General features: G+C 41.5%; 1 protein-coding gene across 3 annotated transcripts in view; it reads left to right on the top strand.

Annotated features, from left to right (window-relative positions):
• Positions 1-7107: 7107 nt before the first annotated feature.
• Positions 7108-20033, top strand: part of VWA7 (von Willebrand factor A domain containing 7) — a 41686-nt gene continuing 28760 nt past the window's right edge. The window contains exon 1 of one of the 3 annotated variants that reach the window (XM_073641746.1): positions 7108-7338. The gene's annotated coding sequence lies outside the window, so the exon portion shown is untranslated. Of the gene's footprint in view, positions 7339-18848; positions 18986-20033 lie in introns of those variants that run through there. The other 2 variants (XM_073641748.1, XM_073641747.1) reach the window with 2 other exon arrangements.

Genomic DNA, 20033 nt, shown 5'->3' with positions numbered 1-20033 from the left:
CTGTCTCGCGTTGTTCCGGATAGGACAAGCGCGCGCTTCCTGCAGAAAGCGCGCGAGGACCTGTGTGATGTGGTAGCACGTGACACACAGGGTACGGAGGCCTGTTTGCGCTTGCTGAGCTGGGATAGGACAGTCAAATGTCAACTTGTCCTGCAAAAAACAAGCCGTCACATGACTCTGTCGGCCGAAATATGGAAAAATTATAGTTCTCAAAATATGCAAAAAAGCGATGCAAAAAAAAGCGTCTTTTAGTGTATGCAGCTGTCAATCATAAAAACCCGATATGAATCTGGCATCGCTGTAATCGCACCGATCCGAAGAATAAAGTCGTCTAATCACTTATACCGTATGAGAAACGGCGTAAAAAATAAATGCTAGGGTTAGGGTTGGGATTTTTTCAAAAGTAAATAAAAAATAAAAAAAAATGATGACGATATGGTGACTAGTGTTGAGTGCAAGTGCTTGCTACTTGAGTTTGCTTCGGGTGCTTGGGTGACATGCTCGAGTCTCCGCCCCATATGCTTCGCGGCCATAAAAAACTCGCAGGGATTGCCTCCTTGCATGAGCGATCCCCATATGTTTTTTTTATTTTTGGGTGTCTAACAACTGTGAAACATGCGGGGCAGGGACTCGAGCACCCGTGATACATGGTGCATACCCGAGTACCCAATGCAAGCTGAAGTAGCGAGCACTTGCGCTCAAGACTAATGACAACTTATTCAATATAATGGCCTAATGTTATCAAATTCTGTATCTTACCTCTGGGTTCAAAATGTTCACTATACCCCTTGATAAAATCCTTGAGGGGTCTAGTTTCCAAAATGGCGTCACTTGTGGGGGGTTTCCACGGTTTAGGTGCATCAAGGGTTCGCCAAACGTTACATGGCATCCGCTCTTGATTCCAACCAGTTTTACGTTCAAAAAGTCAAATGTCGCTCCTTCCCTCTTGAACCCTGCCGTGCACTCAAACAGTGGTTTTCCCCACCATATGGGGTATCTGCTTACTCAGGAGAAATTGCACAACAAATGGTATGGTGCAATTTCTCCTGTTACCCTTATGAAAATGCAAAATTGGGGGCTGAAAAACATTTTTGTGTGAATTTTATTTTTACGGCTCAATGTTATGAACTTCTGTGAAGCACCTGGGGGTTCTGGGTGCTCACCACACATCTAGATAAGTTCCGTGAGGGGTATAGTTTCCAAAATGGTGTCACTTTTGGGGGGGTTCCACGGTCTAGGCACATCAGGGGCTCCCCAAACGCAACATGGCGTCCGCTAATTATTCAAGCAAATTTTACATTCAAAAAGTCAAATTGCGCTCCTTCCCTTCCCAGCCCAGCCGTGCGCCCAAACAGTGGTTTTCCCCCACATATGGGGTATTGGCGTGCTCAGGAGAAATTGCACAACAAATTTTCTGGTCCATTTTTTCCTGTTACCTATGCCGAAATAAAAAAAATTGAGGTCTAAAGTAATATTTTTGTGAAGAAAGTTAAATGTTCATTTTTTTTATTCCACATTCCAAAAATTCCTGTGAAGCACCTAAAGAGTTAATAATAAACTTCTTGAATGTGGTTTTGAGCACCTTCGGGGGTGCAGTTTTTAGAATGGTGTCACTTTTTGATATTTTCTGTCATAAAAGCCCCTCAAAGTCACTTCAAATGTGATGCGGTCTCTAAAAAATGGTTTTGTAAATTTTGTTGGAAAAATGAGAAATCGCTGGTCAACTTTTAACCCCTTATAACTTCCTAACAAAAAAAATTTTGTTTATCAAATTGTGCTGATGTAAAGTAGACATGTGGGAAATGTTATTTATTAACTATTTTGTGTGACCTCTCTCTCTATTTTAAGGGCATGACAATTAAAATTTTCAAAATTTTTGCCAAATTTCAGATTTTTTCACAAATAAACGCAAGTGATATCGAAGAAATTTTACCACAATCATGAAGTACAATATGTCACGAAAAATCAGTCTCAGAATTAGTGGGATCCGTTGAAGCGTTCCAGAGTAATTATCTCATAAAGTGACAGTGGTCAGAATTGTAAAAATTGGCCTGGTCATTAACATGCAAAGGGGTTAATAGAGAGTTACAATAGTCAAGGCGGGAGTGGATCAGGGCAACAGTGAGGGTTTTTGTTGTTTCCATGGTGAGAAAGGGGCGGATTCTTGAGATGTTCTTCAGGCGCAAGCGAGAAGAGCCAGCAAGAGATTGTATATGGGAAGTGAAGGAAAGATTGGTGTCAAACACAACGCCCAGACAACGTTGTGTTATTGCGGTGGCACACACGGAGAGGGAGATGTCAGATTTAGGGAGGTAAGTAGATGGTGGGAGCAGAAGAAGTTCAGTTTTGGAAAGGTTGAGTTTCAGATGGAGAGCGGACATGATGTTGGAAACTGCGGCCAGACAGTCACTGGTGTTCTGTAGTACAGCGGGGGTAAGGTCAGGGGATGAGGTGTATAGTTGTGTGTCATCAGCATAAAGATGGTACTGAAAGCCAAATCTGCTGATGGTCTGTCCAATTGGGGCTGTGTAGAGAGAGAAGAGGGCCAAGGACTGACCCCTGAAGGACCCTGAGGGGCCGCTGTGCTCATTCACTAACAGCGGGCAAAAATTTTAAAAAAACAGGGAGGAATGAGAACGCAAAATTTATTATAAAGTTTCTCTCCACATTACAACTAATTTTTCCTTTGTTAATATTCCACAACTACATTGGTTTTAAACCAGATACATTTCCAGAGATCACCAAGCTAACTAATTTGATTAGCAGCAAAACAAAACTGTTGTAGATGCCAGGCTCTACATTTTTTATGTATTTTAGGCTCTTTTTGTGCCTTGCTAGTCAAAAGGGCGTGTACATCTGAAAAGGGGGTGTGGTTAATGTGAAAAGTGTGTGGCTTAAAGTGACTTGCTGTGCACCAAAATTAGGCAATCAGAAGCTAGAATAAAGTTACACAAGTGTGTCTGAGAATGTGCCAAATCTATCAAACATCATGTGTCACTGTGAAAAACTTGGACACATTTTAAAGGGTTATTCCAATCTTTAGACGTTATCTACAGGATAGGGAAACTTACTGGATAGTAGTGGTCTGACCACTAGGACCCCCACCGATCTCAAGAACTAAGCACTGCAGAGCCCCATCTATATGGAGCTGTAGCCGGACATTCTCACCTCCTGTTTCATTCATTCTCTACGGGACTGCCGGAAGAAGCCGAACGCTGCATTCAGCTATCGCAGCAGTCCCATAGACAATGAGTTGAGCTGAGGCTCACATGTCCAACCACCCATCCATTTAGATGGGCTCTGGAGAGCCCTGTACTCTGGATTGGTATGGGTACCAGTTGTCTTCTGATTTGCTCCCTCCCCCCATATCGATCTGCTCCCATCCCCCATAATGATCTGCAAGTCCTCGCCGATTATATGAATAGATACTGTCTAAACTTGGAAATAACCCTGCACTGATGGAAATAAGACTGTGCTCAAATCCACATGAAACCTGTATCCCCCGCTTGTGAATAGGGTCTTTGAAGCCCCGTTCACCTTCATTGGAGCGGAAAAAAAATCTGTCAAATTCAGCAGCATGGGGAAAAGCCAATAAATGGGGTTAAGCCTAGTGCAAACTGCCCCATTTTGCACTTTGTCACCATAAAGTCGGCATATTAACAGTTCTGTCATAGTGACCGGTTCTAAGACAAAAATGTGATCTCGTTGCCTATAGAAGCCAATCCTATTTCCATACCGATCATTAAGACCCCGGCTATCGCCTGCCGTGTCCCAGAGCATGTGACCGCCGTGTAGTGTCTGTATCGGCTCTGGTAGTGGGGGAAGTACCAAATCTAAACATAATGTCTTCCTCTTCACGGTAAGGAAGTACTTTGGTTTGTGTTACTAACGTCGGGCTGGAGGCAGAGGAAGCGAGAATATAAGAGGTGATCAAAGCCGCCTCCGTTCTGGGAGGACTGTCCATTATAAACCCAGGCTGAGAAAAGTTCAAAGTTGCCAAAGTATTTGCAAGATACTTAAAGGGATTGTCTGCTTTGGGCAGTCCATATTACATTGTGTTCTGTTTCTGAGTCCCTAAAGGATCATGTTTAATTTATATGGGAATCCTGCAGCGCCTCCACAGGGGAACTAAAGCATTGCACAGCTCCCATACTAGCACTGGACTTCCTATGTAATCATGGGCCGGCAGGGTCTTAACCATATTAAATTCACCGATTATGTAATATCTGAATGAATCCGTTAGTTAGAGACTTTGTAGGACACCCCTATGCTCTTATAGGGTGTATGGACAATCCCGTTAAAAAGTACAGTATCGTCTCTACTTTTTAAAGGGGGTTTTCTCATGATAAAAGTTGCCACCTAGAAATAGGATAGACTTATTGCAGGGGGTCCGAATGATAGGATATGATCTCCATAATGGGGCTTAATAGAGCCCCGTCAGAATGGGGAAGGCGGTTGAGCGGCTGCATCTCTGCTCCATTATTTGTCTTTGAGACCTCTGTACCAGCCGATCTCTGATCATCCCATAGACAATGAGTCAACGAATTGGAGCCGGGTCGTGCATACTCGATCTCTCCTCTATTCCAGCCGGGCCCCTAGTAATCAGTAAGTTATTCCCTATCCTGTTTATAGGGACAAACTATTTTGGGAAAACCCTTTAAATTAGATCAGTTACTGATACATTTTCTTTCTTTCTAATTTTTTTTATTTTTTTTTATTTCTGTACATCATTATAATTATAGAAGTGGACATCTTGTCTGAACTGCCACCTAGACCACTAGAAACATAAGACTTAAAATGTCATTAACTTTCATGAGAGAGTGCTGTGGGCATGCTCTGTGATCTGTACAGAGGTCATTGTGCAGGAAGGAGGAGGAGGTGAGCTATTGTGAATGGTGGATCATGTGTTATCTACTGTAAATAGAGGTGTTATCAGCCATTGTACAGGAGGGGGAGGAGGTGAGCTTTGACATCACTATTGTGAAAGGTGGATCCTGTTATCTACTGTATAAAGAGGTGTTATTGGTCATTGTACAGGAGGAGGAAGTGAGCTGTGACATCACCTATTGTAAATGGTGAACCTTGTGTTGCCTTCTGTAGATTGGTGTTATCAGTTATTATACAGGAGGAGTTGATCTTTAACTTCACCTATTGTGAATGGTGGATCCTGTTATCAGTCATTGTATAGGAGGAGGAGGTGAGCTGTGACATCACCTATTGTGAGTGGTGGATCCTGCATTATCTACTATATATAGAGGTTTTATCCATTGTTTTACAGGAGGGAGAGGAGGGGGGCAGTGACATCACCTTTTGTGAATGGTGGATCCTGTGTTATCTACTGTATCTAGAGCTGTTATCAGACATTGTACAGGAGTAGGAGGAAGTGAGCTGTGACATCACCTATTGTGAGTGGTGGATCCTGTGTTATTTACTGAATATAGAGGTGTACGCAGTCATTGTACAGGAGAGCGAGGTGAGCTGTGACATCATCTATTGTGAATGGTGGATCCTGCATTATCTACTATTTATAGAGGTGTTATCAGTAATTGTACTGGAGGACTCCTGTTAATGGTGACTCCTGTGTTATTTACTGAATATAGAGGTGTAATCAGTCAGTGTACAGGAGAAGGGAGCAGGTGAGCTGTGACATCAGTGGTGGATCCTGTGTTATAAGTCATTGTATGGGAGAAGAAGGTGAGCTGTGACATCATGGATAGTAAATAGTGGATCCTGTGTTATCTACTATATATAGAGGTGTTATCAGACATTGTACAGGAGGAGGAAGAGGTGAGCTGTGATATTATCTATTGTGAATAATGGGTCCCGTGTTATAAAGGTGATATCTATTATTGTTATCATGCCTGTGATTATAATAAAATGATTTCTCCAGAACTGGATGTGTTGGCCTATTAGAAAGCTCAGTGATCAGAGGGAAAACTGCGATATTTATGTATTTCTCCAAAACCTAGATAATGACGTGGAATATTATTTAAAAAAAAGCTTTAAGTTTTATATGCAATAGGCCATTTTCTGTTGACACATTGGTTACCCATAGCAACCAATCACAGTGCAGCTTTCATTTTACCAGAGCACTTTAAGAAATGTAAGCTGACCTTTGATTGGTTGCTATGGACGACAAGAGCAGATTTTTTTTTCAGGCAGCTTTTAAAAATCGTGCCCTAATACGTGTACACAATGGATTTAAGGGAATGTGTCTATTAATAAATGAGACCTGATACGTGTACTGTAATTAACGTATATATAATGGTGGCACAAGGCTCTATATAATATGAAAATAAAGGGTCAATATACGAGCCAGAGACAAAAAAAAAAAAATTTTTGTAAGGGAACACATAAGAGTTAATTGTTTGCTGCAGCTGCGAGCGGCGTCCTCTCTGCGGGGCTCGGTCCCATGACACCGCTTCAAAACCTAATCCCATTCACAATGCTGCAATCCCTGCAAATAACAAGGACTTGGGGACATGACAAGTGCACGATTGTACGGTAATATGTAGATCATGGCGGTATAAATTGTCAAAAATATACAATTAAAAAACGGGAGACCCTGGATTTTCCAGTAATATGGAGCGTGATGTGCACATAGAGTGTCAGCTCTTGTGGTCGCGTCCTGCGGGTTATACCGCCCTGTGTGCTCCTGTCATTGTGCATTCACTTTCTACAGACAGGGAGGTGCGTGATTTGCTATTCCTGGGGGTTTGGTGTTTGGGCTTTTTCTCACGCTCCCCCCCACCTTGGGTTTTTGTGGGAGCACAAAGGATTTCTGACCTGTTACTTGCACACACACAAAAGAGAGGCGCACACACACAAAAGAGAGGCGCACACAAAGAAGTTGGATTAAAGGGGGCACCGCAACGAAATTCTGTATTTAGCTCCTTTAGGGTCAGAATTTTTTTTTTAAAATATGTATATGTGCAAATAAAAAAAACAAAAAAAACTCCTATTACTTTTCACCGTGACTTCTTATTTACTGATGAGTAATTCTGTGGGGCCGCGCCGCGTCTTTGTGGCTGCATTTCTTTCAGATGATCGCTTCCTTTTTTTTTTTTTTTTACTCCTCTTTTTTCTGTGACTCTGCTCGTCTTCCCATAGAAGAGAGAAAAAAAAGTGACTCTACAAATTATATATTTTTGCTGCTGTCCCTTTAAGGCAAGAGGGAGGGCCCTGCTGTCATGTATTGGGCTGATAAACACTCAGAAGTGGCCACTGTAAACTTGGAGATTAGCGATCTGTGTGAGGAGGCTGGAGAAGGAGGGCAGAGAGGACTGCAGGTGCAGCACGGATGATGGGAGTTATGACTAGTGACACAACAAATATCAGGTTTGCCAAAGAGCTTTACATTAATATATGTAGGTTGTGCATGGCACGCTGAGGTGTGCTCGTGAAGGGTTAATAGGGCTGTGTAACGCACAACTTTCGTTACACAATGTGTGCGCTTGACTGTGTGCAGTGTGAACTTTGCTTTTGTATGTGCTACTATATGTGTACTATATGGATATATATATATGTATATGTGTATAGGTGTGTGTACTAACATATAGGTGCAGAGAGACTTCTGCACTTGACTACATGTGAGCGTGCACACTTACAATCGTGTGCTTTCTTTTGTGTGCACGGTATAGATCCATACATAGGAGCGTGCACTTGTCTCCATGTACATTATAGATCTATACATGATTGTACCTTTCAGTACTTGTGCACAATGTAGATTTCTTATAGAAAACAACTTGCACTGAACGATGTATGAGATCCACAAATAGGTGAGTCTATGTATAGGTCTACACACAGCACTGAGCACTCTACTACCTATATACCGTCATGCTCTGTACATACGAGTGTGCACTCTACTACCTATATACCGTCAGGCTCTGTACATACGAGTGCGCACTCTACTACCTGTATACCGTCAGGCTCTGTACATACGAGTGCGCACTCTACTACCTGTATACTGTCATGCTCTGTACATACGAGTGTGCACTCTACTACCTGTATACCGTCAGGCTTTGTACATACGAGTGCGCACTCTACTACCTGTATACCGTCAGCCTTTGTACATACGAGTGTGCACTCTACTACCTGTATACCGTCAGACTCTGTACATACGAGTGTGCACTCTACTACTTGTATACCGTCAGGCTCTGTACATACGAGTGTGCACTCTACCTGTATACCGTCATGCTCTGTACATACGAGTGTGCACTCTACTACCTGTATACCGTCATGCTCTGTACATACGAGTGTGCACTCTACTACCTGTATACCGTCAGACTCTGTACATACGAGTGTGCACTCTACTACTTGTATACCGTCACGCTTTGTACATACGAGTGTGCACTCTACTACCTGTATACCGTCAGACTCTGTACATACGAGTGTGCACTCTACTACTTATATACCGTCAGGCTCTGTACATACGAGTGTGCACTCTACTACCTGTATACCGTCATGCTCTGTACATACGAGTGTGCACTCTACTACCTGTATACCGTCAGGCTCTGTACATACGAGTGCGCACTCTACTACCTGTATACCGTCAGGCTCTGTACATACGAGTGTGCACTCTACTACCTGTATACCGTCAGACTCTGTACATACGAGTGTGCACTCTACTACTTGTATACCGTCAGGCTCTGTACATACGAGTGTTGTCACTCTACAACCTGTACACAGCATACCTTTATACACAGCATTACTCCTTGTATACAGTATTCCTCTATACATAGGAGTGTGCCCTCTACTACCTGTATACAGCATTCCTCATATGTAGGAGTGTACACTCTACTACCTGTATACAGTATTCCTCATATGTAGGAGTGTGCCCTCTACTACCTGTATACAGCATTCCTCATATGTAGGAGTGTGCCCTTTACTACCTGTATACAGCATTCCTCATATGTAGGAGTGTGCCCTCTACTACCTGTATACAGTATTCCTCTATACATAGGAGTGTGCCCTCTACTACCTGTATACAGCATTCCTCATATGTAGGAGTGTGCCCTCTACTACCTGTATACAGTATTCCTCATATGTAGGAGTGTGCCCTCTACTACCTGTATACAGCATTCCTCATATGTAGGAGTGTGCCCTCTACTACCTGTATACAGTGTTCCTCTGTATAAATGAGTGTGCCCTCTACTACCTGTATACAGTATTCCTCTATACATAGGAGTGTGCCCTCTACTACCTGTATACAGTATTCCTCTATACATAGGAGTGTGCCCTCTACTACCTGTATACAGCATTCCTCATATGTAGGAGTGTGCCCTCTACTACCTGTATACAGCATTCCTCATATGTAGGAGTGTGCCCTCTACTACCTGTATACAGTATTCCTCATATGTAGGAGTGTACACTCTACTACCTGTATACAGTATTCCTCATATATAGAATCATAGAATGGTAGAGTTGGAGGGGACCTCCTGGGTCATCTGGTCCAACCCCCTGCTCAAAGCAGGATTCACTAAATCATCTCAGACAGATGTCTGTCCAGCCTCTGTTTGAAGACGTCCATTGAAGGGGAACTCACCACCTCTCGTGGCAGCCTGTTCCACTCATTGATCACCCTCACTGTCAAAAAGTTTTTTCTAATATCTAATCTGCGTCTCCTCCCATTCAGTTTCATCCCATTGCTTCTAGTCTTTCCTTGTGCAAATGAGAATAAAGATGATCCTTCTAAAATGTGACATCCCTTGAGATATTTGGAGACAGTTATTAAGTCTCCTCTCAGTCTTCTTTTTTGCCAGCTAAACATTCCCAAATCCTGTAACCGTTCCTCATAGGACATGGTTTGCAGACCGGTCACCATTCTGGTCGCTTTTATAGGAGTGTGCCCTCTACTACCTGTATATAGTGTTCCTCTATATAAAGGAGTGTGCCCTCTACTACCTGTATACAGTATTCCTCTATATATAGGAGTGTGCCCTCTACTACCTGTATACAGTGTTCCTCTGTATAAAGGAGTGTACCCTCTACTACCTGTATACAGTATTCCTCTATATATAGGAGTGTACCCTCTACTACCTGTATACAGTGTTCCTCTGTATAAAGGAGTGTACCCTCTACTACCTGTATACAGTGTTCCTCTGTATAAATGAGTGTGCCCTCTACTACCTGTATGCAGTATTCCTCTATATATATAGGAGTGTACACTCTACTACCTGTATACAGTATTCCTCTATATAAAGGAGTGTACCCTCTACTACCTGTATACAGTGTTCCTCTGTATAAAGGAGTGTACCCTCTACTACCTGTATACAGTATTCCTCTATATAAAGGAGTGTGCCCTCTACTACCTGTATACAGTGTTCCTCTGTATAAAGGAGTGTACCCTCTACTACCTGTATACAGTATTCCTCTGTATATAGGAGTGTGCCCTCTACTACCTGTATACAGTGTTCCTCTGTATAAAGGAGTGTGCCCTCTACTACCTGTATACAGTATTCCTCTATATAAAGGAGTGTGCCCTCTACTACCTGTATACAGTATTCCTCTGTATAAAGGAGTATACCATCTACTACCTGTATACAGTATTCCTCTGTATAAAGGAGTGTACCCTCTACTACCTGTATACAGTATTCCTCTGTATATAGGAGTGTGCCCTCTACTACCTGTATACAGTGTTCCTCTATATAAAGGAGTGTGCCCTCTACTACCTGTATACAGTATTCCTCTATATATAGGAGTGTACCCTCTACTACCTGTATACAGTGTTCCTCTGTATAAAGGAGTGTACCCTCTACTACCTGTATACAGTATTCCTCTGTATAAAGGAGTGTGCCCTCTACTACCTGTATACAGTATTCCTCTATATATAGGAGTGTGCCCTCTACTACCTGTATACAGTATTCCTCTATATAAAGGAGTGTGCCCTCTACTACCTGTATACAGTATTCCTCTATATAAAGGAGTGTGCCCTCTACTACCTGTATACAGTATTCCTCTATATAAAGGAGTGTACCCTCTACTACCTGTATACAGTATTCCTCTGTATAAAGGAGTGTTCCCTCTACTACCTGTATACAGTATTCCTCTATATATAGGAGTGTACCCTCTACTACCTGTATACAGTATTCCTCTGTATAAAGGAGTGTACCCTCTACTACCTGTATACAGTATTCCTCTGTATAAAGGAGTGTGCCCTCTACTACCTGTATACAGTATTCCTCTATATATAGGAGTGTGCCCTCTACTACCTGAATACAGTGTTCCTCTATATAAAGGAGTGTGCCCTCTACTACCTGTATACAGTATTCCTCTATATATAGGAGTGTACCCTCTACTACCTGTATACAGTATTCCTCTATATATAGGAGTGTACCCTCTACTACCTGTATACAGTATTCCTCTGTATATAGGAGTGTACCCTCTACTACCTGTATACAGTGTTCCTCTATATAAAGGAGTGTGCCCTCTACTACCTGTATACAGTATTCCTCTATATATAGGAGTGTACCCTCTACTACCTGTATACAGTATTCCTCTGTATAAAGGAGTGTGCCCTCTACTACCTGTATATAGTATTCCTCTATATATAGGAGTGTGCCCTCTACTACCTGTATACAGTATTCCTCTATATAAAGGAGTGTGCCCTCTACTACCTGTATACAGTATTCCTCTATATATAGGAGTGTACCCTCTACTACCTGTATACAGTATTCCTCTATATATAGGAGTGTACCCTCTACTACCTGTATACAGTATTCCTCTGTATATAGGAGTGTACCCTCTACTACCTGTATACAGTGTTCCTCTATATAAAGGAGTGTGCCCTCTACTACCTGTATACAGTATTCCTCTATATATAGGAGTGTGCCCTCTACTACCTGTATACAGTATTCCTCTGTATATAGGAGTGTACCCTCTACTACCTGTATACAGTATTCCTCTATACATAGGAGTGTACCCTCTACTACCTGTATACAGTATTCCTCTATACATAGGAGTGTACCCTCTACTACCTGTATACAGTATTCCTCTATACATAGGAGTGTACCCTCTACTACCTGTATACAGTATTCCTCTATACATAGGAGTGTACACTCTACTACCTGTATACAGTATTCCTCTATACATAGGAGTGTGCACTCTACTACCTGTATACAGCATTCCTCTATATAAAGGAGTGTGCCCTCTACTACCTGTATACAGTATTCCTCTATATAAAGGAGTGTGCACTCTACTACCTGTATACAGTATTCCTCTATATATAGGAGTGTGCCCTCTACTACCTGTATACAGTATTCCTCTATATAAAGGAGTGTACCCTCTACTACCTGTATACAGTATTCCTCTGTATAAAGGAGTATGCCCTCTACTACCTGTATACAGTATTCCTCTATATATAGGAGTGTACCCTCTACTACCTGTATACAGTATTCCTCTGTATAAAGGAGTGTACCCTCTACTACCTGTATACAGTATTCCTCTGTATAAAGGAGTGTGCCCTCTACTACCTGTATACAGTATTCCTCTATATATAGGAGTGTGCCCTCTACTACCTGAATACAGTGTTCCTCTATATAAAGGAGTGTGCCCTCTACTACCTGTATACAGTATTCCTCTATATATAGGAGTGTACCCTCTACTACCTGTATACAGTATTCCTCTGTATAAAGGAGTGTGCCCTCTACTACCTGTATACAGTATTCCTCTATATATAGGAGTGTGCCCTCTACTACCTGTATACAGTATTCCTCTATATAAAGGAGTGTGCCCTCTACTACCTGTATACAGTATTCCTCTATATATAGGAGTGTACCCTGTACTACCTGTATACAGTATTCCTCTGTATATAGGAGTGTACCCTCTACTACCTGTATACAGTGTTCCTCTATATAAAGGAGTGTGCCCTCTACTACCTGTATACAGTATTCCTCTATATATAGGAGTGTACCCTCTACTACCTGTATACAGTATTCCTCTGTATATAGGAGTGTGCCCTCTACTACCTGTATACAGTATTGCTCTGTATAAAGGAGTGTACCCTCTACTACCTGTATACAGTATTCCTCTATACATAGGAGTGTACCCTCTACTACCTGTATACAGTATTCCTCTATACATAGGAGTGTACCCTCTACTACCTGTATACAGTATTCCTCTATACATATGAGTGTACACTCTACTACCTGTATACAGTATTCCTCTATACATAGGAGTGTGGACTCTACTACCTGTATACAGCATTCCTCTATATAAAGGAGTGTGCCCTCTACTACCTGTATACAGTATTCCTCTATATATAGGAGTGTACCCTCTACTACCTGTATACAGTATTCCTCTGTATAAAGGAGTGTACCCTCTACTACCTGTATACAGTATTCCTCTGTATAAAGGAGTGTGCCCTCTACTACCTGTATACAGTATTCCTCTATATATAGGAGTGTGCCCTCTACTACCTGAATACAGTGTTCCTCTATATAAAGGAGTGTGCCCTCTACTACCTGTATACAGTATTCCTCTATATATAGGAGTGTACCCTCTACTACCTGTATACAGTATTCCTCTGTATAAAGGAGTGTGCCCTCTACTACCTGTATACAGTATTCCTCTATATATAGGAGTGTGCCCTCTACTACCTGTATACAGTATTCCTCTATATAAAGGAGTGTGCCCTCTACTACCTGTATACAGTATTCCTCTATATATAGGAGTGTACCCTGTACTACCTGTATACAGTATTCCTCTGTATATAGGAGTGTACCCTCTACTACCTGTATACAGTGTTCCTCTATATAAAGGAGTGTGCCCTCTACTACCTGTATACAGTATTCCTCTATATATAGGAGTGTACCCTCTACTACCTGTATACAGTATTCCTCTGTATATAGGAGTGTGCCCTCTACTACCTGTATACAGTATTGCTCTGTATAAAGGAGTGTACCCTCTACTACCTGTATACAGTATTCCTCTATACATAGGAGTGTACCCTCTACTACCTGTATACAGTATTCCTCTATACATAGGAGTGTACCCTCTACTACCTGTATACAGTATTCCTCTATACATATGAGTGTACACTCTACTACCTGTATACAGTATTCCTCTATACATAGGAGTGTGGACTCTACTACCTGTATACAGCATTCCTCTATATAAAGGAGTGTGCCCTCTACTACCTGTATACAGTATTCCTCTATATAAAGGAGTGTGCACTCTACTACCTGTATACAGTATTCCTCTATATATAGGAGTGTACCCTCTACTACCTGTATACAGTATTCCTCTGTATATAGGAGTGTACCCTCTACTACCTGTATACAGTATTCCTCTGTATATAGGAGTGTACCCTCTACTACCTGTATACAGTATTCCTCTATATAAAGGAGTGTGCTCTCTACTACCTGTATACAGTATTCCTCTATATATAGGAGTGTACCCTCTACTACCTGTATACAGTATTCCTCTGTATATAGGAGTGTACCCTCTACTACCTGTATACAGTATTCCTCTATATAAAGGAGTGTGCCCTCTACTACCTGTATACAGTATTCCTCTATATAAAGGAGTGTGACCTCTACTACCTGTATACAGTATTCCTCTATATATAGGAGTGTACCCTCTACTACCTGTATACAGTATTCCTCTGTATATAGGAGTGTACCCTCTACTACCTGTATACAGTGTTCCTCTATATAAAGGAGTGTGCCTTCTACTACCTGTATACAGTATTCCTCTATATAAAGGAGTGTGCACTCTACTACCTGTATACAGTATTCCTCTATATATAGGAGTGTACCCTCTACTACCTGTATACAGTATTCCTCTGTATATAGGAGTGTACCCTCTACTACCTGTATACAGTGTTCCTCTATATAAAGGAGTGTGCCCTCTACTACCTGTATACAGTATTCCTCTATATATAGGAGTGTACCCTCTACTACCTGTATACAGTATTCCTCTGTATATAGGAGTGTACCCTCTACTACCTGTATACAGTATTCCTCTATACATAGGAGTGTACCCTCTACTACCTGTATACAGTATTCCTCTATACATAGGAGTGTACCCTCTACTACCTGTATACAGTATTCCTCTATACATAGGAGTGTGCACTCTACTACCTGTATACAGTATTCCTCTATACATAGGAGTGTGCACTCTACTACCTGTATACAACATTCCTCTATATAAAGGAGTGTACCCTCTACTACCTGTATACAGTATTCCTCTATATATAGGAGTGTGCCCTCTACTACCTGTATACAGTATTCCTCTGTATATAGGAGTGTACCCTCTACTACCTGTATACAGTATTCCTCTGTATAAAGGAGTGTGCCCTCTACTACCTGTATACAGTATTCCTCTATATATAGGAGTGTACCCTCTACTACCTGTATACAGAATTCCTCTGTATAAAGGAGTGTACCCTCTACTACCTGTATACAGTATTCCTCTGTATAAAGGAGTGTGCCCTCTACTACCTGTATACAGTATTCCTCTATATATAGGAGTGTGCCCTCTACTACCTGAATACAGTGTTCCTCTATATAAAGGAGTGTGACCTCTACTACCTGTATACAGTATTCCTCTATATATAGGAGTGTACCCTCTACTACCTGTATACAGTATTCCTCTGTATAAAGGAGTGTGCCCTCTACTACCTGTATACAGTATTCCTCTATATATAGGAGTGTGCCCTCTACTACCTGTATACAGTATTCCTCTATATAAAGGAGTGTGCCCTCTACTACCTGTATACAGTATTCCTCTATATATAGGAGTGTACCCTCTACTACCTGTATACAGTATTCCTCTGTATATAGGAGTGTACACTCTACTACCTGTATACAGTGTTCCTCTATATAAAGGAGTGTGCCCTCTACTACCTGTATACAGTATTCCTCTATATATAGGAGTGTACCCTCTACTACCTGTATACAGTATTCCTCTGTATATAGGAGTGTGCCCTCTACTACCTGTATACAGTATTCCTCTGTATAAAGGAGTGTACCCTCTACTACCTGTATACAGTATTCCTCTATACATAGGAGTGTACCCTCTACTACCTGTATACAGTATTCCTCTATACATAGGAGTGTACCCTCTACTACCTGTATACAGTATTCCTCTATACATAGGAGTGTACCCTCTACTACCTGTATACAGTATTCCTCTATACATAGGAGTGTACACTCTACTACCTGTATACAGTATTCCTCTATACATAGGAGTGTGCACTCTACTACCTGTATACAGCATTCCTCTATATAAAGGAGTGTGCCCTCTACTACCTGTATACAGTATTCCTCTATATAAAGGAGTGTGCACTCTACTACCTGTATACAGTATTCCTCTATATATAGGAGTGTGCCCTCTACTACCTGTATACAGTATTCCTCTATATAAAGGAGTGTACCCTCTACTACCTGTATACAGTATTCCTCTGTATAAAGGAGTGTGCCCTCTACTACCTGTATACAGTATTCCTCTATATATAGGAGTATACCCTCTACTACCTGTATACAGTATTCCTCTGTATAAAGGAGTGTACCCTCTACTACCTGTATAAAGGAGTGTGCCCTCTACTACCTGTATACAGTATTCCTCTATATATAGGAGTGTGCCCTCTACTACCTGAATACAGTGTTCCTCTATATAAAGGAGTGTGCCCTCTACTACCTGTATACAGTATTCCTCTATATATAGGAGTGTACCCTCTACTACCTGTATACAGTATTCCTCTATATATAGGAGTGTACCCTCTACTACCTGTATACAGTATTCCTCTGTATATAGGAGTGTACCCTCTACTACCTGTATACAGTATTCCTCTATATAAAGGAGTGTGCCCTCTACTACCTGTATACAGTATTCCTCTATATAAAGGAGTGTGCCCTCTACTACCTGTATACAGTATTCCTCTATATATAGGAGTGTACCCTCTACTACCTGTATACAGTATTCCTCTGTATATAGGAGTGTACCCTCTACTACCTGTATACAGTGTTCCTCTATATAAAGGAGTGTGCCCTCTACTACCTGTATACATTATTCCTCTATATATAGGAGTGTACCCTCTACTACCTGTATACAGTATTCCTCTGTATAAAGGAGTGTGCCCTCTACTACCTGTATACAGTATTCCTCTATATATAGGAGTGTGCCCTCTACTACCTGTATACAGTATTCCTCTATATAAAGGAGTGTGCCCTCTACTACCTGTATACAGTATTCCTCTATATATAGGAGTGTACCCTCTATTACCTGTATACAGTATTCCTCTGTATATAGGAGTGTACCCTCTACTACCTGTATACAGTGTTCCTCTATATAAAGGAGTGTGCCCTCTACTACCTGTATACAGTATTCCTCTATATATAGGAGTGTACCCTCTACTACCTGTATACAGTATTCCTCTGTATATAGGAGTGTGCCCTCTACTACCTGTATACAGTATTCCTCTGTATAAAGGAGTGTACCCTCTACTACCTGTATACAGTATTCCTCTGTATATAGGAGTGTGCCCTCTACTACCTGTATACAGTATTCCTCTGTATAAAGGAGTGTACCCTCTACTACCTGTATACAGTATTCCTCTGTATAAAGGAGTGTGCCCTCTACTACCTGTATACAGTATTCCTCTATACATAGGAGTGTACCCTCTACTACCTGTATACAGTATTCCTCTATATAAAGGAGTGTGCCCTCTACTACCTGTATACAGTATTCCTCTATACATAGGAGTGTACCCTCTACTACCTGTATACAGTATTCCTCTATACATAGGAGTGTACCCTCTACTACCTGTATACAGTATTCCTCTATACATAGGAGTGTACCCTCTACTACCTGTATACAGTATTCCTCTATACATAGGAGTGTGCACTCTACTACCTGTATACAGTATTCCTCTATACATAGGAGTGTACCCTCTACTACCTGTATACAGTATTCCTCTATACATAGGAGTGTACCCTCTACTACCTGTATACAGTATTCCTCTATACATAGGAGTGTACCCTCTGCTACCTGTATACAGTATTCCTCTATACATAGGAGTGTACCCTCTACTACCTGTATACAGTATTCCTCTATACATAGGAGTGTACCCTCTACTACCTGTATACAGTATTCCTCTATACATAGGAGTGTGCACTCTACTACCTGTATACAGTATTCCTCTATACATAGGAGTGTACCCTCTACTACCTGTATACAGTATTCCTCTATACATAGGAGTGTACCCTCTACTACCTGTATACAGTATTCCTCTATACATAGGAGTGTGCACTCTACTACCTGTATACAGCATTCCTCTATATAAAGGAGTGTGCCCTCTACTACCTGTATACAGTATTCCTCTATATAAAGGAGTGTACCCTCTACTACCTGTATACAGTATTCCTCTATACATAGGAGTGTACCCTCTACTACCTGTATACAGTATTCCTCTATACATAGGAGTGTGCACTCTACTACCTGTATACAGTATTCCTCTATACATAGGAGTGTACCCTCTACTACCTGTATACAGTATTCCTCTATACATAGGAGTGTACCCTCTACTACCTGTATACAGTATTCCTCTATACATAGGAGTGTACCCTCTACTACCTGTATACAGTATTCCTCTATACATAGGAGTGTGCACTCTACTACCTGTATACAGTATTCCTCTATACATAGGAGTGTACCCTCTACTACCTGTATACAGTATTCCTCTATACATAGGAGTGTGCCCTCTACTACCTGTATACAGTATTCCTCTATATAAAGGAGTGTGCCCTTAGCTACACATATAATCCTCAACATTGAAACTTGAAAACCAAGAAGGAAGATCCTTGGAATTATGGAAATCACAGAATTCATAATTCCAAGCCTTTTCCTTCTTGCGGTTGCAGGTTGCAGTGTATGTGTGCACTTGTTTTTGTGTGCACTACCTCCGACTATAAATAGGAGTGTTCTTCAGATCTTCAGACACCTGCTCCTCCAAGGTGCGTAGCTGCGAAATTCACACTTCCTGCAGGTATTCCGCACTCTCCTGTATCGTGTTACATTGGGCAAAGCAATTAATATGGGAGAAATAATAGGGGAACGGTCTTGTGATGAATGGCAGAGCTTAATGCTCTATTGTCTGATCTGATTGACCCCTGATCCTGCCATAGATCGTTGTGGATCTGCATTGATTCGACTCTCTAGTTTACTGGATGTCAATAGGGTCCGGCAGTCACCAATCCCATATTTGCTTGATTGATCCCATTCTGAATGTCAAATTTAAATATTGAATTTCAGGTGTAAAATAATAGCGCAGAGCTGAATATTGTAATTTTGTTGTCTCGCGTTCCTCAGTTTGTGGCCCCCACCCTCCGCCATCATCGCATTAATAATAGAGTGTGAGCTCCACGTATGTAATAAGGGGGTCGGAGGCAGTAATTATGTGACAGGAGGCTTTGTTTGTGATGGAGGAATAGCTTATTCAGTGCCGGGGAAGGGTGTAGGGTATATATTAGCAGTTGGAGGTGGGGGAGGCAGTCAGATAGGTGACAAAAGATGCTTGGCATTCCTAATGAGACGTGGATGTGCCACGTTAGCTCCAAATTCAACAAAATGCTGTTAATATGGAGGCACGTTGAGAAAAACGGAAAAAGGGTTCATCAGCCACCACGTGTCTTCCAATTTCAGCTTTTTGGACATATTAATCGTAAAGCCATATTTGATTACTCCATTAGGATATTAGATGGGATATTCCCATCCAGGACCTTTTCAGCGGCTACACAAAGAGTCTCTCCTGCTCTGGAGGATCAGCTATGTCCGTACTTTACACAGACATTACATTGATTTCAATGATATCTGTGTAATACTTTATTTCACCTGTGGAGGCGCTGCAGAGAAATTGAACGCTTGGTTCTAGAGAACCCACAGATCGCTTGGGATCCCTGTGATCGGCATGTTCACATGAATGAGAACAGTAAAGTAGTGTTTTAAGGGTCTGGGTGTAAACAAAAATGTCTCCATTCACTGTCAGCAAGAGAAGATCTTGAAAAAGGTGAGACGATAAGACATAAAGTACATTA

The sequence above is a fragment of the Phyllobates terribilis genome, unplaced genomic scaffold (assembly GCF_046119375.1).
Source record: "Phyllobates terribilis strain yellow unplaced genomic scaffold, ASM4611937v1 Scaffold_7__3_contigs__length_470593459, whole genome shotgun sequence".
Lineage (NCBI taxonomy): Eukaryota > Metazoa > Chordata > Amphibia > Anura > Dendrobatidae > Phyllobates > Phyllobates terribilis.
The sequence above is the reverse complement of the archived record's forward strand: the minus strand, read 5'-3'. Positions and strand labels throughout refer to the sequence as shown.